General features: G+C 44.9%; 1 long non-coding RNA gene across 1 annotated transcript; it reads left to right on the forward strand.

Moving 5' to 3' along the window:
- The first annotated feature begins 3214 nt into the window (after nt 1-3214).
- LOC124238372 (uncharacterized) lies at nt 3215-12703 on the forward strand. Its single transcript, XR_006888298.1, has 3 exons — nt 3215-3339; nt 11196-11251; nt 11722-12703. It is a non-coding gene; the product is annotated as an uncharacterized LOC124238372 (long non-coding RNA).
- The last annotated feature ends 4796 nt before the right edge of the window (nt 12704-17499 follow it).

The raw sequence follows: 17499 nt of genomic DNA on the forward strand, positions 1-17499 counted from the left end.
GGGTTGCCAACAGGAGAGTTTAAATTCAGTGTACGTCTCCACCCCTGTTTACCTTCCAAACTGTATAAACTTTCTAAACACTAATGCATTCGGAACAAAGTCTTATGTGTGAGAGTCAGGGGATCTAAGTACTGGTTTGTCCTTGGCTCTGCAGAACTTGATAGAAAGTGTCTCATTTTCTGCTGTTTTTCCTTTTGCCTATAGGAAGAAGACTACAGGGGGCCAGCCCAGCAGTGTAGTAGTTAAGACTGCACATTCCAAGTCAGCTGCGGGGGGTTCCTGGGTTCAGACCTACGCACTGCTCGTCAAGCCATGCTGTGGCGGTGTCCCACATATAAAAAAATGGAGGAAGACTGGCACGGATATTAGCTCAGGGACAATCTTCCTCAAGCAAAAAGAGGAGGATTGGCAACAGATGTTAGCTCAGGACCAGTCTTCCTCACCAAAAAAAGAAAGAAAGAAAGAACACTTCAGGCAAGAAGAAATTCAAAAGCTGGTAGACAGTTTTTTGAGAAAGAGTGGTTTTCCTTGCCCCTCTCCTTCTCAGGTGTCCATGCACACTGTGCCAGCGTGTGACTCTTGCAATGACTTTTTTTCTTTTCATTTTCTTTTGCCCATTCACCAGGCCCTGACTCTCCCTGCAGAAAAATCCCAAAGAAAACAAAGCCATGGAGATTTTATTTTTAATCCCCCCGCATCAAGAACCCTATGATTTACACCATGCCGAGTGAAACCCATTTCATCTGTCCTACTTTCAAATTTCTGGAACTTAATACAAAATGTAAAATATTTTATTTGATTAATGTACCTATCAAGTGTTTTATTACCACTTTTGAGCATATGCTCTAGACAAACTTTTTTCAAAGGCATTAACTGCTATAAATAGGCTGCTTCTCAAGACAGCCAGCTCTTCTCTGATCTATAAAGCATTTCAAGAAAAAGTTTTGTATCAAACTGATTAATTTGAAAAGAAATTTTTCAGATTAAAGTCCGCCTGGCAGTTCGATGAGCTTAGCCAGGTGGCTAGACACATTTCTGGAACTTTATTTTTCTCATTTCCTATTACATAAAGGATATAGAGTAGATGTTGAAGTAGGAGAGAACTTAGGAAAAAATACGATAGCATGCTTGTAAATGTCTGTCTCATACAGATGATATGATCTGCATTCTAGGCAAGAGAGGCATATTTGCTTAACTTGTTCATCTAACAAAGCAAAACAAAATCTGCATGTCTTCGAAGTTTTTGAATGATTCGTTGCAAAGCTTCAAAATACAAACCAGCAAAAAAAGAAAAAAATATTTATCATTGGCTGATACCAGACCACAGGAAGAGGGGCGCCTCATGACCAACTGAACCAGGGCTTTAACGCTGTCACGCCTCTCTCTCCTCCCTCTCTTTCCCCTCTCCTCCTCTCTCCTCTCTGCCGGCGGGCTTTATTCTCGAAGATCGCCTTTATCTACCGGCTATAACCAGAGCTACTTACGGTTCATCTATTTGCATCTTCCCAGCATCAAGGCAAGAGAGTAAAGAAACTCTCCTTCTCTCCTCCTAACCTCTGTTTTTGTAAATGCCCAGGAAAGATGCTGATTGGTCTAATTTAGGACACGCCCATTCTCAGACCAATCATTGTTGCCAGGGAATATGGCACTGCGGTTCGTTCGCCCAGCTCGTGCCAACTTCTCGCCCAGTGACAAGCACAATGCCAGGGAGTTGAGGTCAAATAAAAAAAATGCAACTCCCTTTCGAATCATTTATTAGACCAGCACCTTCCCGAAATACAGTCTCAGAAGGAAGAAGGAGTACTAAGCAAAAAAATAATAACTGCTCACCCCATTTATGGGGCAATTATGGTAAAGACTCCACAGTCTTTGCCAGGTAAGATTTTTGCCTTGGTTGACATTTAAAGTGCCAGAGATCAAGGTAAATTATTTTATATCAAAGCCCTTGTTTCCTCCAAAATAAAATTGTAATCGTATGAATCATTAATAGTGATGTAACATGAAAAGGAATAATGCTGGGGCGCAGGGGGAATAAGGAGATGTTGGTCAACGGGTACAAAGTTTTAATTATGCAGTTTCAATTACAACTAAGTGCTGGAGATCTAAGGTGCGGCATGGTGACTAGTTAATAATATTGCATTCTATACTTGAAATTTGCTAAATGTTGTCAAATGTCCTCACCACAAAAAAAAAAAAAGGTAACCATGTGAGGGGATGGACATGTTAATTAGCTTGGTTGTGGTAATCATTTCACAATGTATACGTATATCAAAACATCATGTTGTACACATTAAATATATACAGTTTTTATTTGTCAATTATACCTCAATAAATCTTGAAAAAGTAAATTGATATAGTACATTTTTAGCTTTTCCCAATTAAAAAGGAATACTTCTATAGTGACATCACGTGACTTTTTTTTCCATTTCTAGCATTCTTTGATATTCAAGTAGGTCTTTCTGGAAGTAAAACAAAACATTGAAGGGTTCTTTTTCTCGTCATTTATAATAGGCTACGTTAATAATTTTAGAGAGCCGTTAATGACCTTCCCACATAAAAATAAATGCTCTAGAATTGTTCTAATTCAGCAATGTCAGCAGTGCCCAGGCACTAAATGAAAGTACCGTAAACGTGTTATTAGTGGAAATGGCTATTTCCTTCATCACACAGACATCATTGGGCAATACCAGGAGCCAGTATAAAGGGCTCTTCCATTCAGTGTTGGACACCACAACCAAATGACACAGACCCAGAGGAGCTGGAGGATAGCCATGACCTCAGGCGAGTGACTTCACTCCTCTGGGCCTTCCTTTCCTTGGCTATAAAAATGATAGGATTGGGGTAAATAAACTTTAAGGTGTTTTCCAGTTCTAAAATATTATAATTCTAAGAGAAAATAAGTTAGCTGGATTGGGACAAAAAGAGCCAATATTTTTATCACTTAGAGTAAAGCCAGTTGTCAGCCTCTTGTTTATTAAATGTTTGCATGGCTCCTTCCCGCCCTCTGGGCTGGGTGTCAGGGGCACAGATGAGTACATTGTGGTCCTTGTCCTCAAGAAGCACACAGGCTGGGGTGCCGGGAGAGACAGGCGTGTAAACAGATCATTAAAATGCAATGTCGCAAGGGCTCTGGGAGAGTCACAGACAAGGAGCACAGGGCAGGAAGTGACTAACTCACCCTGGGAGACGTCTCACAGAAGAAGTACTGTTCAACACGAGCCTGGAAAGGTGAGTTCAATAGATCATCTGTGAAGATGGCCAAGTTTGAGAGAGGAAAATCTGGACAGGAGAGAAAGCATGTGTCAAAGGAGCCCAGAACGTTCCGAGAAAGGAAGTCTGGTAAGAGTGGGACAGGTATGGGGACTTTCTCCCATTGATGGGAAGAGCCGCTGAAGGGCTTCACAGAGGAGACTGGCGGCTCAGCATGCTCAGACCTGCCTTCTGGCAAGCTCCCTGGCAGCAGTGTGGAGAGTGGGTCAAAGGAAAAGGGCCTGAGGGCGGGGACACTGAGCCATTGGGAAACTCCTGCATTTATAGTTGAATGAGCTGGTGAGAGTCTGGGTTAAGGCAGTGGCAGGGGCAGGGGAGAGAGAAGACAGGTGCTACCAAAGCAGGAGAAGATTTTCCTGGGGACCATGAACTGAATCACATGTACCATGTTGGGGAGAAAAAATTTTCTTGTACCCACTTAGGTTCAGTGCCTAGAGCCTGTGACTTACACCAACAAAAGACAGATTAACAGAACAAAGTATTAACTTTTGTTAATATTTTTATGCATAGAAGTTCACAGAAAAGAAGTGAAACTCAGAAGAGTGGTCAGACTCAGAAGCTTATATACTGTTTTAACAAAAGAAAGGGGGTTTGGGTTTCAAGAGAGGATCAATCATGGGGAAACGACCAGGAAATATATTTGGGAACCAGTGGAAGATAAGTTATTTTATTAAGTTCTCTTTGTGCAAGCCTCTCTTGATGTCAACTCCTCATCTTTTTCTTCCCTTCCTGGTGGCATGGGAGGCCACCTTCACAAAGGGAAATGTATGCCCTGCTCTTAGGCAGATAAAGAGAGGGCAGGGAATTCTTCCTGCATCTGCTGATTCTCAATTGCCTTCAACTCAAAATAATCCTTATGCCAAAGTGGCCTACTTGGGGGTAGCATATTCTGATCCCCTTCAACTACATGTGTGGTTTTGAGTTTAACCTCACTGAGCCTTACTTTCCTCACCTCCAAAACGAGGTGAGGAAACGTTGCAGATTTGCAATTAAAATAAAATGACACAATCCATTTAAACCACTCAAGACGATAGTAAGGGCTCAACTAATATAAATCATCACCATTTTTATTATCATGCACCACTATCCAATCCTCCCTGAGGGAACAGGGCCAAGCAGAGCTGGCCAGTCCACCTGACATTGGCATGAGGTCATTGCAGGCTGGGGTTCAGTGAGTGAGAGACCCCAGAATGATCTAGAGTAGAAAGAGCTGAAAACGAGGGAATAAGTATCCTTTGGGTGCCAAGGGTCAAAGCTAGAAATGTCAAACTCTGTCATCAAGGCCACGGGACTAGCATGGTGGCAGAAATGGGAAACAAGGGCAGGAAGGTCAGGAAGATGCAAGGACTAAGTGGGAAACCAAGAGCAAGACCCCCAGGCGATTTGTGCGCACGTGAGAGGGTCAGAAGCACTGTTCCCAAAGGCAAAATACCCAACCCCAAAGCTGAGTTCAAGCCTCAAAGTCAGTTAGGTCTACAGTCTCCTTACCCTGCTTCTCATCAAGACATAAACCTCTGGAGAAAGAGAAGGATTCAAGCCTGGGGCAACAGTCCTAGACACAGTCTAGATATCAAAGTCCAGATGAGAAATGGAATGGGACGATTCCATAATCTTCTCCCAAAGGAGCTGGAAGCTGATTTGCTTACATACCCTCCTACAGGAGAGTGTTTCTGTCTCATATTTGTGGCCTCGGGGCAGTGTTCTCCCACCATCCGGTCATTGCTAAGCACCTTCCATGTGCCAGGCACTCTCCTAGCTGCCGGGGACACCACAGCAAAAGAAACAGGCAACAGTCCCTGCCTCCAAGAAGCTTACATTCTAAGGGGAAAGAAAATAAATCAAATAAGTAAAAAAATGTAGGATGCTAGATGGTGTAAGTTTTATGGAGGAATATAAAGCAGGAAGGAGGAATATAAAGACAATATCAGTAGTTTGCACTTTTAGATAGTGGAGCCCAAGTAGGCCACCCTGAGAAGGTGACATTAAATCAAGACCCAAGGAGATGAGGTAGCAAGCTAGGCAGTTATCTGAGGGAAGAGCGTTGCAGGCAGAATAAAGAGCCAGTGCGAGGCCCTGGGGCAGGAGTGTGCCCCGCCTGCTTGAGGAACAAGGAGTCATGTGTGACTGGAGAGGAATAAACAAGAGGAGTAAGAGAGTTGGCTGGAGAGTCAGCACAGGGCCAGACCCTTTTGGACCTTACAGAGCACAGCTAGAATTTTCGCTTTGCCTTTGAGTGAGATGGCAAGCAGAGAGGGCGTAGTGTGGTCTGACGTGTTATAACAGGACCACTCCGGCTGTAGTGTCAAGGATGGGCAGCTACAGAGGGAGCAGTTTAGGAGATTGTTGGAAGAGTCCAGCCAAGAGATGATGGGGTCTTGGAGCAGATGGTAGCAGTGGCAGTGGTGAGCAGAGGCTGGATTCTGGATAGTGAGTGAAGGGAGAGCCAAGAGGATTCCCTGGCTGGTTGAATGTGGATGACAAGGTTTTTGGCCTGAGTGACTGGAAAGATGGAGTTGCCGTCATCCGAAATGGGGAAGGCTGCAGGCTGAGCAGGCCAAACAAAAGAATCTGGAGCAATAGAGTATGGTGCACAGTGCTCAAGGAAAAACATGTGTCATGTTTTCATTTCACATGTTCTGGGGGAAGTGGTTTTTTTTTTTTTTTTTTAAAGATTTTATTTTTTCCTTTTTCTCCCCAAAGCCCCCGGGTACACAGCCGTATATTCTTCGCTGTGGGTCCCTCCAGCCGTGGCATGCGGGACGCCGCCTCAGCGTGGTCCGATGAGCAGTGCCATGTCCGCGCCCAGGATTCGAACCAACGAAACACTGGGCCGCCTGCAGCGGAGCGCGCGAACCCAACCACTCGGCCACGGGGCCAGCCCCTGGGGGAAGTGGTTTTTAGTTTGAGTTGGAAAAGGTAGTTAGGTGTTAACTTCCGCCCTACTTAAAAGCATAAATGAAGGTATCAGATTACCAAATCCTTGCCAAATCTCAACAATGACCTGGCACTCCATGCATCTGAGCAAGTACCTTGCCCTGAGCACAAACAGTGAAGGTCCAGCTCATTGCGATGGAAACCGAGGGCTGGATCTAACCAGGAAATCAGGTTAGCGCCAACCCCGCGCTTCCTGGCACTCTCCCAACCGTCACCTTGATTCTCTCAAAACAAACCTTTAGTTAATGCCACTTGGTGCTTGGTTTCTTCAGTCACAGCTGAGAAGAGCCTTTCTCTGCCTTCAGGGCCACCAATGAGGCCAGGAGAAGACCTGTGCAGGGCACAACGTGGCCAGGCTTGATTGACAGCTGAAGACCTTTATTTTCTGGCTTTATTGAGATATAATTGACTTATAACATTGTGTAAGTTTAAGGTGTGCAATGGGATGGTTTGATACATGTACGTATTGTGAAATGTTTACCACAATAAGGTTAGTTAACACATCCTTCCCCTCACATAATTACCATTTTGTTGTTGTTGGTATGGTGAGAACATTAAGGCTCTACTCTCACAGAACTTTCAAGTATACAACAGAGTGTTGTTAACTATAGTCACCATGCCGTACGTTACTTCCCTGGAACGTCATCGTTCAACTGGAAGTTTGTACCCTTTGACCAACATCTCCCCATTTCTCCCACCCCAGCCCCGGGGAACCACCATTCTACTGTTTCTATGAGTTTCATGTTTTTAGATTCCACCTATTAAGTGAAATCACATGGTATTTGTCTTTCTTTGTCTGATTTATCTCACTCATCATAATGCCCTCAAGGTCCATGCATGTAATCGCAAATAGCATGATTTCCTTCTTTTTCATGACTGAATGATATGCCGTTGTATATATGCCATGTTTTCTTTATCCAGTCATCCATTGATGAACACTTAGGTTGTTCCCATGTCTTGGCTATCATGGATAATGCTGCAATGAATACGGGAGTGCAGATATCTTTGAGATAGTGACTTCATCTCCTTTGTATGTATACCCAGAAGTGGGATAGCTGGATCCTATGGTAGTTCTATTTTTAATTTTTTGAGGAACCTCCATTCTATTTTCCATAGTGGCTGCACCAATTTACATTCTCATCAACAGTGCACAAGTGTTCCCTTTTCTCCGTATCCTCACCAGCATTTGTTATCACTTGTCTTTTTGATAATAGCCATTCTCACAGGTGTGAGGTGATATCTCATTGTGGTTGTGATTTGCATTTCCCTGATCCTTAGTGATGCTGAGCACCTTTTCATGTACTTGTTGGCCATCTGTAAGTCTTCTTTGGAAAAATGTCTATTTAAGTCCTCTGCCCATTTTTTAATCAGATTCTTTCTTTTTTTCTATTGAGTTGTATGAGTTTCTTATATGTTTGGGATTTTAACTCCTTATCAGATGTTATATATCTTCTCCCATTCCATAGGTTGCCTTTTCATCTTTTTGATTGTTTCTTTTGTTGTGCAGAAACTTTTCAGTTTCATGTAGTCCGGTTTGTTGGGTTTTGCTTTTGTTGCTTGTACTTTTGGTGTCATATCCAAAATATCATTGCCAAGATGAATGTCAAGGAACTTTTTCCCTGTGGTTTCTTCTAGGAGTTTTACAGTTTCAGTTCTTACGTTTAAGGCTTTAATCCATTTCTAGTTAATTTTTGTGAGTGGTGTAAGATAGAGGTCCAATTTCATTCTTTTGCATGTGGATATCCAATCTTCCCAATACTTCAATTTGGGAAAAGTGAAGAGACTATCCTTTCCCTATTGAGTATTCTTGGCAGTTGGAGATCTCTTTACTGAACCTTTATGAAAATCAACAAGGAATGTGCCAAGACCACCTGACATGTCAAATCCGGCTATTCTCTTAAAAAAAAAATTCACTGAATTTACACGCAGCCCTCTGAAGAACATTGGTTATCATGCAGTTTCAACACTCTGATCCTTAAAAATCATCAGACTACTGATTTTACAGGTGATGAAAAAGAGTCTTTAGATTAGCTGGAATTACACAGCTAGTTAGAGGCAGAGCTGAAACAAAGATCCCCACCCTCCTGACCCCCATCCCAGCAGAGCCTCAGGGGTCATGTGGGTCAGCTCACTGCAGGCCGTGAGTGTGCGACAGGTAGGCCAAGAGCTGGTGGTCCACCAGTTCCTGTAGAGAGAAAACTTTGAACCTGTTTCTTAGTATAGTTGGAATTATATTTGAACAGGATTCGTATAGCTGTCTCTGGAAACACCCTAAATTCCTAATTGTCATTTTGAGCTGTGAGACTGTGTTGTAGCCTCTGCCTCCGGAGCACCATCTAGAGTGGCCACACTACACAACACCTCCCCCAGCGGTGCTGCTCAAATATTGTGGTTTTGTCAGGACCGTGATGTGAGAAGGGTTGAGAGCGTTCCCATCATTTTTTAAATTTTCTTTCTTTCTTTTTTATTTTTAATACTGGCACTTGAGCTAACATTTGTTGCCAATCTTTTCTTCTTTTTCTCCCCAAAGCCCCCCAGTACATTCTAGTTGTAGGTCCTTCTAGTTCTGCTATGTGGGACGCCACTTCAGCGTGGCTTGATGAGCGGAACTAGGTCCCAGCTCAGGATCTGAACCAGCGAAACCTGAGGCTCAAAGTGGAGCGCCCCAGCTTAACCACTGGGTCACCAGCCGGCCCACCATAAGCTTCTTTTTTTTTTAGGAAGATTAGCCCTGAGCTAACTGCTGCTATTCCTCCTCTTTTTGCCGAGGAAGACTGGCCCTGAGCTAAGATCTGTGCCCATCTTCCTCCACTTAATATGTAGGACGCCTACCACAGCATAGCTTTTGCCAAGCGGTGCCTTGTCCGCACCAGGGATCCGAACCAGCAAACCCCAGGCCGCCGAGAAGTGGAACGTGGGAACTTAACCGCTGCGCCATGGGGCGGCCCCTAAATTTTATTTCTTGATACTAACCATAAAATGTGTCGATGTTGGTGACCTCTGCTTTTCAGCCCATCAACCCCTTGGTGATCTTTCAAGTTTCTTAGAAAGCTTGGCTGAGAGTCATCTTAGAACCAGCCTCCACTCCAACGCCAAAGGAAAGGTGCTCGGTGTGGCACGCTGTGGGAAGAAAGAGAGTGTCCCCTCATGGGCATCAGCCTCCCGGTGATGTGACCCCGTCAGGAATACTCAGGCTTCCTAAGGAAGGTAGCAACTTGGCATTCTTTAGACTGTGATTGATTTCCTCGTGGTAAATGTTGACAGTTTAAACAAGATTTGCCCTGTGTCTCAAAGTCTTTCTCTCCTCGCTGAGGATCCATTGTTTTAAGTCTTCCATGAAGGATGTATTCAATAAATGCGTGTTGGAAGAATTATTGTGACGTTTATAAAGTCGTATGACAAAATAAGAAGTGATCATGTTCATTATCCGCTTTAACTGAATGTTAGAGGAATTTTCTAAGTAGTGAGAAAAATAGTAAATGCGTTAATTCAGCAAAACAAAACAACAAATATTTGCTAAATGTTTAACTTTAAAAAAAAAGAAAAAAGATTCACTGATTGGGGCCAGCCTGGTGGCATAGCGGTTAAGTTCACACACTCCGCTTCTGCAGCCCAGGGTTCGCCGGTTCAGATCCCAGCACGGACCTATGCACTGCTTATCAAGCCACACTGTGGCAAGCATCCCACTTATAAAAGTAGAGGAAGATTGGCACAGATGTTAGCTCAGGGCCAATCTTCCTCAGCAAAAAGAGGAGGATTGGCGGTGGATGTTAGCTCAGGGCTAATCTTCCTCAAAAACAAAACAGATTCACTGAGACTAAATTCACCAGGTACCATCAATGCATAATCATCAGAAGGGTGTGACGTGATATGTAGAAAACTTGCTTACTAATTGATAAAACAACCCAAAGAACCAAATGGTGGAATGTCTCAATCACTGCTTTATTTTTTTATCCAAGGATGATGTAAAGAACATTGAAATTACTATAACATTTGGAACACTGGCAAAGCCTTCTAGCTAGAAACGTGCAACTGTAAATTAGGTGAGCTTACACGCTTTGTACCACCATGCACTCTCATGGGATTTCCGTTGCACAGAGAGCACTTGATTTCTTTGAAGAGTCATTTAGTTGAAGTTTTCATCTCTGCTCTTATATTTAAGTTCCTCCTCTACTTCTTTGTTTTGGGGGAAAGGGGAACAAGAGGTCCACAGAGTGTCACGTCATATGGATATGCAATCAATATTAACCCAAAATAACTGAAACAATATGCTGTTCGTAAAAACAGGACTTTGTTACTTTTCATGCTCTTGAGTAAGCATTCACACACGCACGCAAAAAGGCAAACACTCTAATCCCCTACAATAACTATGTGCGTTTCCAGGAGTGTTCACCAAAACAACATCATGGGAGTTATTCTAACCTGGATTCCTGCCCCTTTAACACACAACCACTCGACCAAAATGTCACCTGCCAAATGGCCAGTTGATGCCTACCAACAAACTTCTGGGAACACTGAACTGTACTTGCAAGTGCACATTCCTAATGTTACCCATCCCTCCATCTCTTCTGTATTGTTGGAGATCATGCTAAACTGCCCATTGATCTGTCACGCCTCCAGCAGTGCCCAGTGATCAATGCCACGTGCCTGGTGAAGACTCACTATTCCTTGATTGGGGCTCACAGAAGACTTCTCAAGTCTTAGCTCCCTTGCAGTGGGGCATGCTCGTGTGCCTAGTCCTGACCAAGGGGCTGTGAGGAGAAGGGAGTGTCATTTCTGGGATGAAGCACAGAAAAGCCCAGGTGGGATCCTCCAGGGTGATGAGGAGGCAATGCACGCCAGATGGTGCAGCTACAAGATGGTAGAGCCTCTGTTATTGCGGGTTTCTAAATGACTGTGTGGAGCAGAGCCTCCGCCAGCTTGAGTGGAACCTGTAACAGGACCTAGATAGGAGGGTTGCTGCGTTAAACCACTAAGCTTTCTTTCTACAGCATCCTGATGAATCCAATAACTTTGGCTGGTGTTGCTTCTAAGCTGCCTGGACCAGGTATTTCCCTTATAAATGTTCTGCACATTCTGCAGCAAGCCCTACTTTCCGACCCTGGGGAAGGACACATAAATTTAGTCACACAGACCCAGAAATCCTCTAGGAGGTGCCTTCTACCTCCAGAAACACCACCTTCTCTGGCCCACCTCACCATACCTCTCCTCCTCTTCCCAGGCACGTTCGTGGGCATTCTGGAAAGACAATTGCTGGTAATCCCTATGCAGCCAGGACTCACTTCCAGGACCCTCCTCCCAGGGAGCTCATGCCCAGACACCAGCTCCCTCAGGAAACGATCCTGTCCTTGGCTGGCCTCCTGGCTCCTCGCCAGCCCACTCACTGAATTCAATTCATAGCCCGTTTTTCTAAAAAGCAGACTCAGACTTGCCCCAGTACCTGTTATAGATGCTACTTTCTCCCTCTGTTCATAAGTAAACACTCATCTTTCTGCATTTCTTTCTCCTCTACCACAGAAAGAAGCAGCCGCTTTCCACTGAGAGCCAGAAGCCCAAATCCGAACTGTTGTCGTGAGGTCACAAGGGTGATCTCATATACGGTGCCATCTATTCCATCTCAGGCCATTCCTGTGCAGCTGCTTCGAGCTAAAACTCCTCCACGCTCCACTTCTGATTTTCCAGGGTTTCCCTGTCTGTCAGTTTCAGCCTGCCCCCTCCTGTTATTTTTAGATTTGATTTTAGTCCTTATAAAGGGCCAGGGGTGAGGATAGGGAGAAAATTTTTTTCATTTTAATTAAAAGCAGATGACAAAGACAACTCAGTCATGGAAAATAACAGGAGTCACACTGTCTCTGGCTCCCATTCGCGTATTTCCTCCATCAGCTGCAAGCGAGCAGAGAAGCAACAACGCTAATTGAGTCTCCTCTGACTTTTCCAGAAGACACACATGATCTAAGCAGATCTCACCCGAGATTCCGTTAGAGAGCTGCACGTGCTCTCCTTCCCTTTCCATTCCCCCTCACAGAGTGATTGCATTTTAGAGCTGGCAGGCAGCTTCTGTGACTATCTTCATATTACCAGGAGGAGCCCAGGGCCAAGCGAGGTCAAGGGAGGTGCCCGAAAAGGTCCAGCCTACTGAGGTCTCTCCATTCCCACCTTCCAAGCGCTGAGCCTTGTCGAATCCATGTTTTTCAGCTGCCCAAAGAGTCAAAATAGAGCAAGAGCTCCTTGAAGTGAGGGGCCCCAGCCTTGTGTGTTCTGTCCCTCAGTTCTCAGGACCTGCACAGGCAGATGAATGTGCACAGCGAAGCCTTGGCCTTTCACTCCTTCTTCCACACACTGCTGTTGCTGTTCTCCAACCTTCCGATGAATGTTTGTTTTTTCTCTCTCTGGACCAATTTAGCCTTGTGCATACTCTATGAGCTTGGATGTCTGCTTGCCTATTAACTCAAAGACAGTTTAATTCCAGATTTTCTTCCAAGACTTCATTTAGATTCAGTCTTCAACGTCTCATTATTCAACATGTTTACAGTTAGATGTTCTATTATCATATCTAATCATTCGAAAGTACTAGTCTCTGTGTTCAGGTAACTCACATGACGCAGACTACAGCATCCGTTGTGGACACAGCATGGAATTCAGTTTTGTATTGTCAAACTCTTGCCCTTCTTCCTGGTTTCTCCAAATGTAAGAAGGTCATGGGGTGGGAGTGACCAGATGAAATCACTTACAGGTTATCCACGAGACAAAGCCAAGGAAGCCCTGATAAAGACAACCTCCACTCACGTCATATGACAGACAGAAAAAGCATATCTGGGTCTCTGTCCCGCTCAGTAGGAGAATGAGGACTCTTGATGGCAAAAGACGGAAACTCAAACCAGTTTGAGAAAAAAAGGGAGACATTATTAGAAGGCTTATAGCCTCATCTGGGAAGAGCAGAGATGGCACTGGACATCACAGACAGCTGGCACCAGGGACTCACAAGCCCCCAGCATGCTCTTTCTTTTCTCTACCTCTCTCTCTGAGTCAGCGTCACTTCTCCCAAACTGGCTTTGGGAGTGAGCTCTTCCTCACGTGCAGCTTAACCATCAGACAGAGATTAGCTCCCTCTCCCCAGTTCCAGTTGCAAAACCCCCGAGGAATGACTCTGTTGGTCTGACGAGGGCCAGGTGCCTACTCCTACCCCCAGATAATGGAGACTTTCCTCAAAGGAGGGGAAACTGAGGCCCCCTCAGTCACCCTAATTCACATCCCACCACGTGTGGCAGGGGGCAAGTTTCTTTAACTTCTCTGAGCCTTGGTTTCTTCATTGTAAAATGAAACATTTGGGGAGGGGCACAAAAATAACACCTTCTTCAAAGAGCTGTTGATCATTTTACATAGATAACCAATGTCAAAGGCCGCTGCAGTGTCTGCTATATGCGAAGCATCAATAAATGTTCATTTTTCTTCCAAGGTGAGTCTTAAAGTCAAGGAAGAAGTCAGCACGCTAAAATGGAGAGGAAGATTATTTGGAGCACAGGGAACCGAATGGGAAATGCTGTACAATTCAGAGTAAGAGGCACTATAGGAGTTGTTAAAAGGAGGGCAATTGAACCTTAAATCATTCCCACCATAAATCACCCATAAGGTCCATGTTCTAGAAAAAGGGGGGCTAGCATTAGCTATTGGGAACCTGGAATGTCAAGTCGACCAATTAGTCTGTAGCTTGTGAGACATTCTTCACTATCGAGGGGAAGATTATTTCAGTCAAGGAACATTTTAGGGCCAACATAAAAAGAATTGTAAAAGATTTGGATTTTGATGAACTCCAGGGAGCAAACGCTGCATTTGCTCACATTCCCTTTATAACGTGTTGGAGCGAGGCCAATGAACATGCCCAGCTGTGCAGCAGGGTAACTTGAATTTACTACTAGTTCTACAAAAATATTCCCTATGTTGTCTTCCCTCATACATTTTATCCTTAAGTTTTATGAGAAGAAAAATAGACTTTATATTATACACGTCTTAGGTAAGATTACTACAGCAATGGAGCACTGAAATCAATAGATCGTAAAATTTCCAGTTTTCCCAAAGCTTAGAGAATTTAGTACATCTAAGATTTGGCGTTTTTTGCATTTGAATCAATTTGACTCATACCAACATCTGTTCCTGATAAAATAGTATGAAATGTAATGTCTTCATGGTGGCACAGAATCAAACTCTACCCCCTCTCTTTGCTCCTCATCCCTTTCTTCAATAGTCCCCATATCATCTCCTCTGGTCTGTAAATGACCGTGATGCCTTACAACCCAATAGTGTGGGCTACTACTGGCAGTGACCATACTCCTCATCACCTGTGGTATGTGGCATCTGGTACGGTGGAACCTCACTACCTGCCAGTTTCATCCCATACCCTTGAGCTTTGATTCAGCACAGATTCTGCCTCCAAGACCCACTCGCCCTGAGGAAGTCTTCTCTTACTATCCCAGCACACAGGCACGTTCTCCTCTAAGCTCTTACTTGTAGCATAGGTACCCTGATCTTAATCACAGTGTGCCTAGTTTTGCAGCTTGATTTCTACATGCCTACGTCTGAGACTTTGCTGTGTACTTGTTCCCCGGCACCCAGCACAATGCCAATGCATACTCGAGGCTCCATAAGTACACGCAGGAATGAATGAATGAATGAATGAATGAGTGGAATACTTTTCTACACAGCTTGGCATTTTTAGTTTTGGGAATCGGGATCTATATCAGACTTAAGTCTGAAGACAGCAGATTTTGGCTCAATTCTGTCAGTTACTCACAGCAAATTGTCTCATGGATCTGGAGAAGCTTAGATCAACATATGAAGATAGAATGAAACTGGTTGTCCTTAAGAATGGCATGGAGCTGCAACCAAGCACAGAGGTGGGGATACAGACAGGAGATGGGCTAGCATCCCAAATCCTGGTCCAGGAACCAAGTGACCTGCATTCTGTCCCTGGTCAATCACTAAAAAGAAGATTCTGTCATCTAGGTCAAGTGATTGAATCTTCTTGAGCCCAAGAAAATTCATAGACATCTACCAATGTATGTACAAATTGCCCCTCTTCATCAGTGGACAAATTTCCGCAGGGCTCAAGAAGCATCCATTTGAAGGTCTAAGGCCATCAAGACCACTGACAGGTGGCCTTCAGAATTAAGGACCAGCTATCCACTCTCCCTTGACACACCAGCCACCCAAGCATCCCCTTACACTGGAAACCAGATTAGCTAGAGGAAGGGAGAAGGGAGAGAAACTCCCAAAGACTGAGCACTTACCAGTAAAAGCCTGAGTTTACCATTTTAAACCAGAAAATAGAGGTATCTGTCCACAGTTTTCAAACATAAATTCTTCCTCAACCCCTAAATCATCTGTGGAATGGGCTTCAAAAATAAGTTGAGATCAGTTAGACTCTACAAGAGAGAGCCCCACAATGCTGATCAACGTTCGTTTGGTGAGAGATCCACTGCTTTAACGAAGTCATTCCACACCATCCGTTAGAAGATCCAGTACCAGTGTCTAAGGCTGAGTTTGGGATGAAAAGAGGCAGAAGTTCTAAAACACTTTTAGCATCTTTCTATAAATATATCTAGTTCAGCTGTTTTTTTCAATTTCCGTGGAAATGAATGGCAACTCCAAATCTCCGAATTCAAATGTTTGTTATTCTAACTTAGGTTCTCGGGTCTGGTTCTTCACTTGGTGTTGCTTTAGGGCCACACTTCCAAACCTCCCCAAAGATAAGAGCCACAAGGTGGCCTGCCCACAGAACCAAGCCCAGGCTCCTCCCATGGAAAGTCAGGTTCAGGAGGTTGGGGTGGACCCAGGAGTGTTTGTTCTTTAATGAGGGCCCCCAGGAAGGAGGGGAAGCACTGCTTTAAGTCGGCCCTTCTCAGAGTGTGGTTGTTGGACCAGCAGCATCATCACCGGGGAAGTGGTTCCCAATGCAAATTCTCGGGCCCACCTGCACCTACTGAATCAGACGCCAGGTGTGGGGTGCAGTAATCTGGATTTTTACCATGTCCTCCAGATGATTTTGAAGCACGTGAAAGTTTGAGAACCACTGCCTTCAGGAAATGACATACAGAGGATGACAAACGTTTCTTATCACAAATAAATACCACTCATTCACCCACACTCCACCAACACCTAAAAACTCAGCAAGAATTTGTCTAGTATCCATGCATCCGACATGGTGTAGGCTGCTGTGACAATGGTCCCCAGACTTTGCTGCATATTCGAATCAATTAGACGTGGGGAGATGTTAAAGCGCCCCTGCCCAGGTAGCACCCCAGAGGGACCAAATGAGAACGTCGGGGGCGGGAGGCAGGCATCAGCACTGGTTTAAGGCACTGAGGTGATTCCAGTGTGTAGAGAAGATTAGGAACCACCATCAAAGCACTAACACAGCCCCTGAGATCAGACTTGCCAGAAAAGATCACAGCTACAAATGCAGACAAGAGGCTGGGATGGCGTAGGGCAGGCCCAGCAGGGAGACTATCCTTTATGGGTTCAAACGACTAGAAGATGCTTCCTAGAAGTCGCCAGAGAGTTGGAAACACATTCTCATCCTCTTAAATGTTCCTCAAGAGTCAGCAAGAAGTGGATAGGTCAGAAGTGGAAGGATGAAGGCTGCCCCCATCTCCTCCGTTTTGACTCTTTCCAAACACACTTGAGCACTATTAGCATTTTAATTAACATCTGCCACCCTAATGGGGCTTGGTAAATAGCTACTGAGTGGGTCCCTGGGTGCAGAATGATGGTGAGGAAGAGGAGGAGGGGAAGGGAGGTAGAAAGGGAGGAGGAGGGAAGAGCTAACTTCCACGAGAGGTTCCCATACGCCAAGCCCAGGGTCTCAGTCATCTTCTTGTCTGACCTCACACAGCAGTTCCCTTTGCAGGGGGGTGGTCCAAGGCCAGGGCTGGTTAGGAACTTGCCCCTGCTCACATCTGTGAGTGGCGGAAGCACTCCCCAGTCACGATGCCAAGGCTGCCAAGGGATCAAGGATGCCAGGGGACAGGAAAGAGACTGAGAGGACAGGCAGAGCTTGCTTGAGGCTCGCTGAGTTCAGATCTCTGCCATGGTGAGACACTAAAAACCAGCCTCGCCATCTGGTTTAATCCAGGTGTGATATTCTGGATTGGGCGGGAAGCGATGGGAGGATTCCTATGAAGTCCGGAGCAGCTGGGATGAGGCAGAGGGCATGGCACAGGGGACTGGAGCAGGAGCGATCTACCAGTGCGCACAGGTGGATTTCCATTTTCAAACAACCGGCACGCACATCAGTGTGTA

This window comes from Equus quagga, chromosome 4 (genome assembly GCF_021613505.1).
Source record: "Equus quagga isolate Etosha38 chromosome 4, UCLA_HA_Equagga_1.0, whole genome shotgun sequence".
NCBI lineage: Eukaryota > Metazoa > Chordata > Mammalia > Perissodactyla > Equidae > Equus > Equus quagga.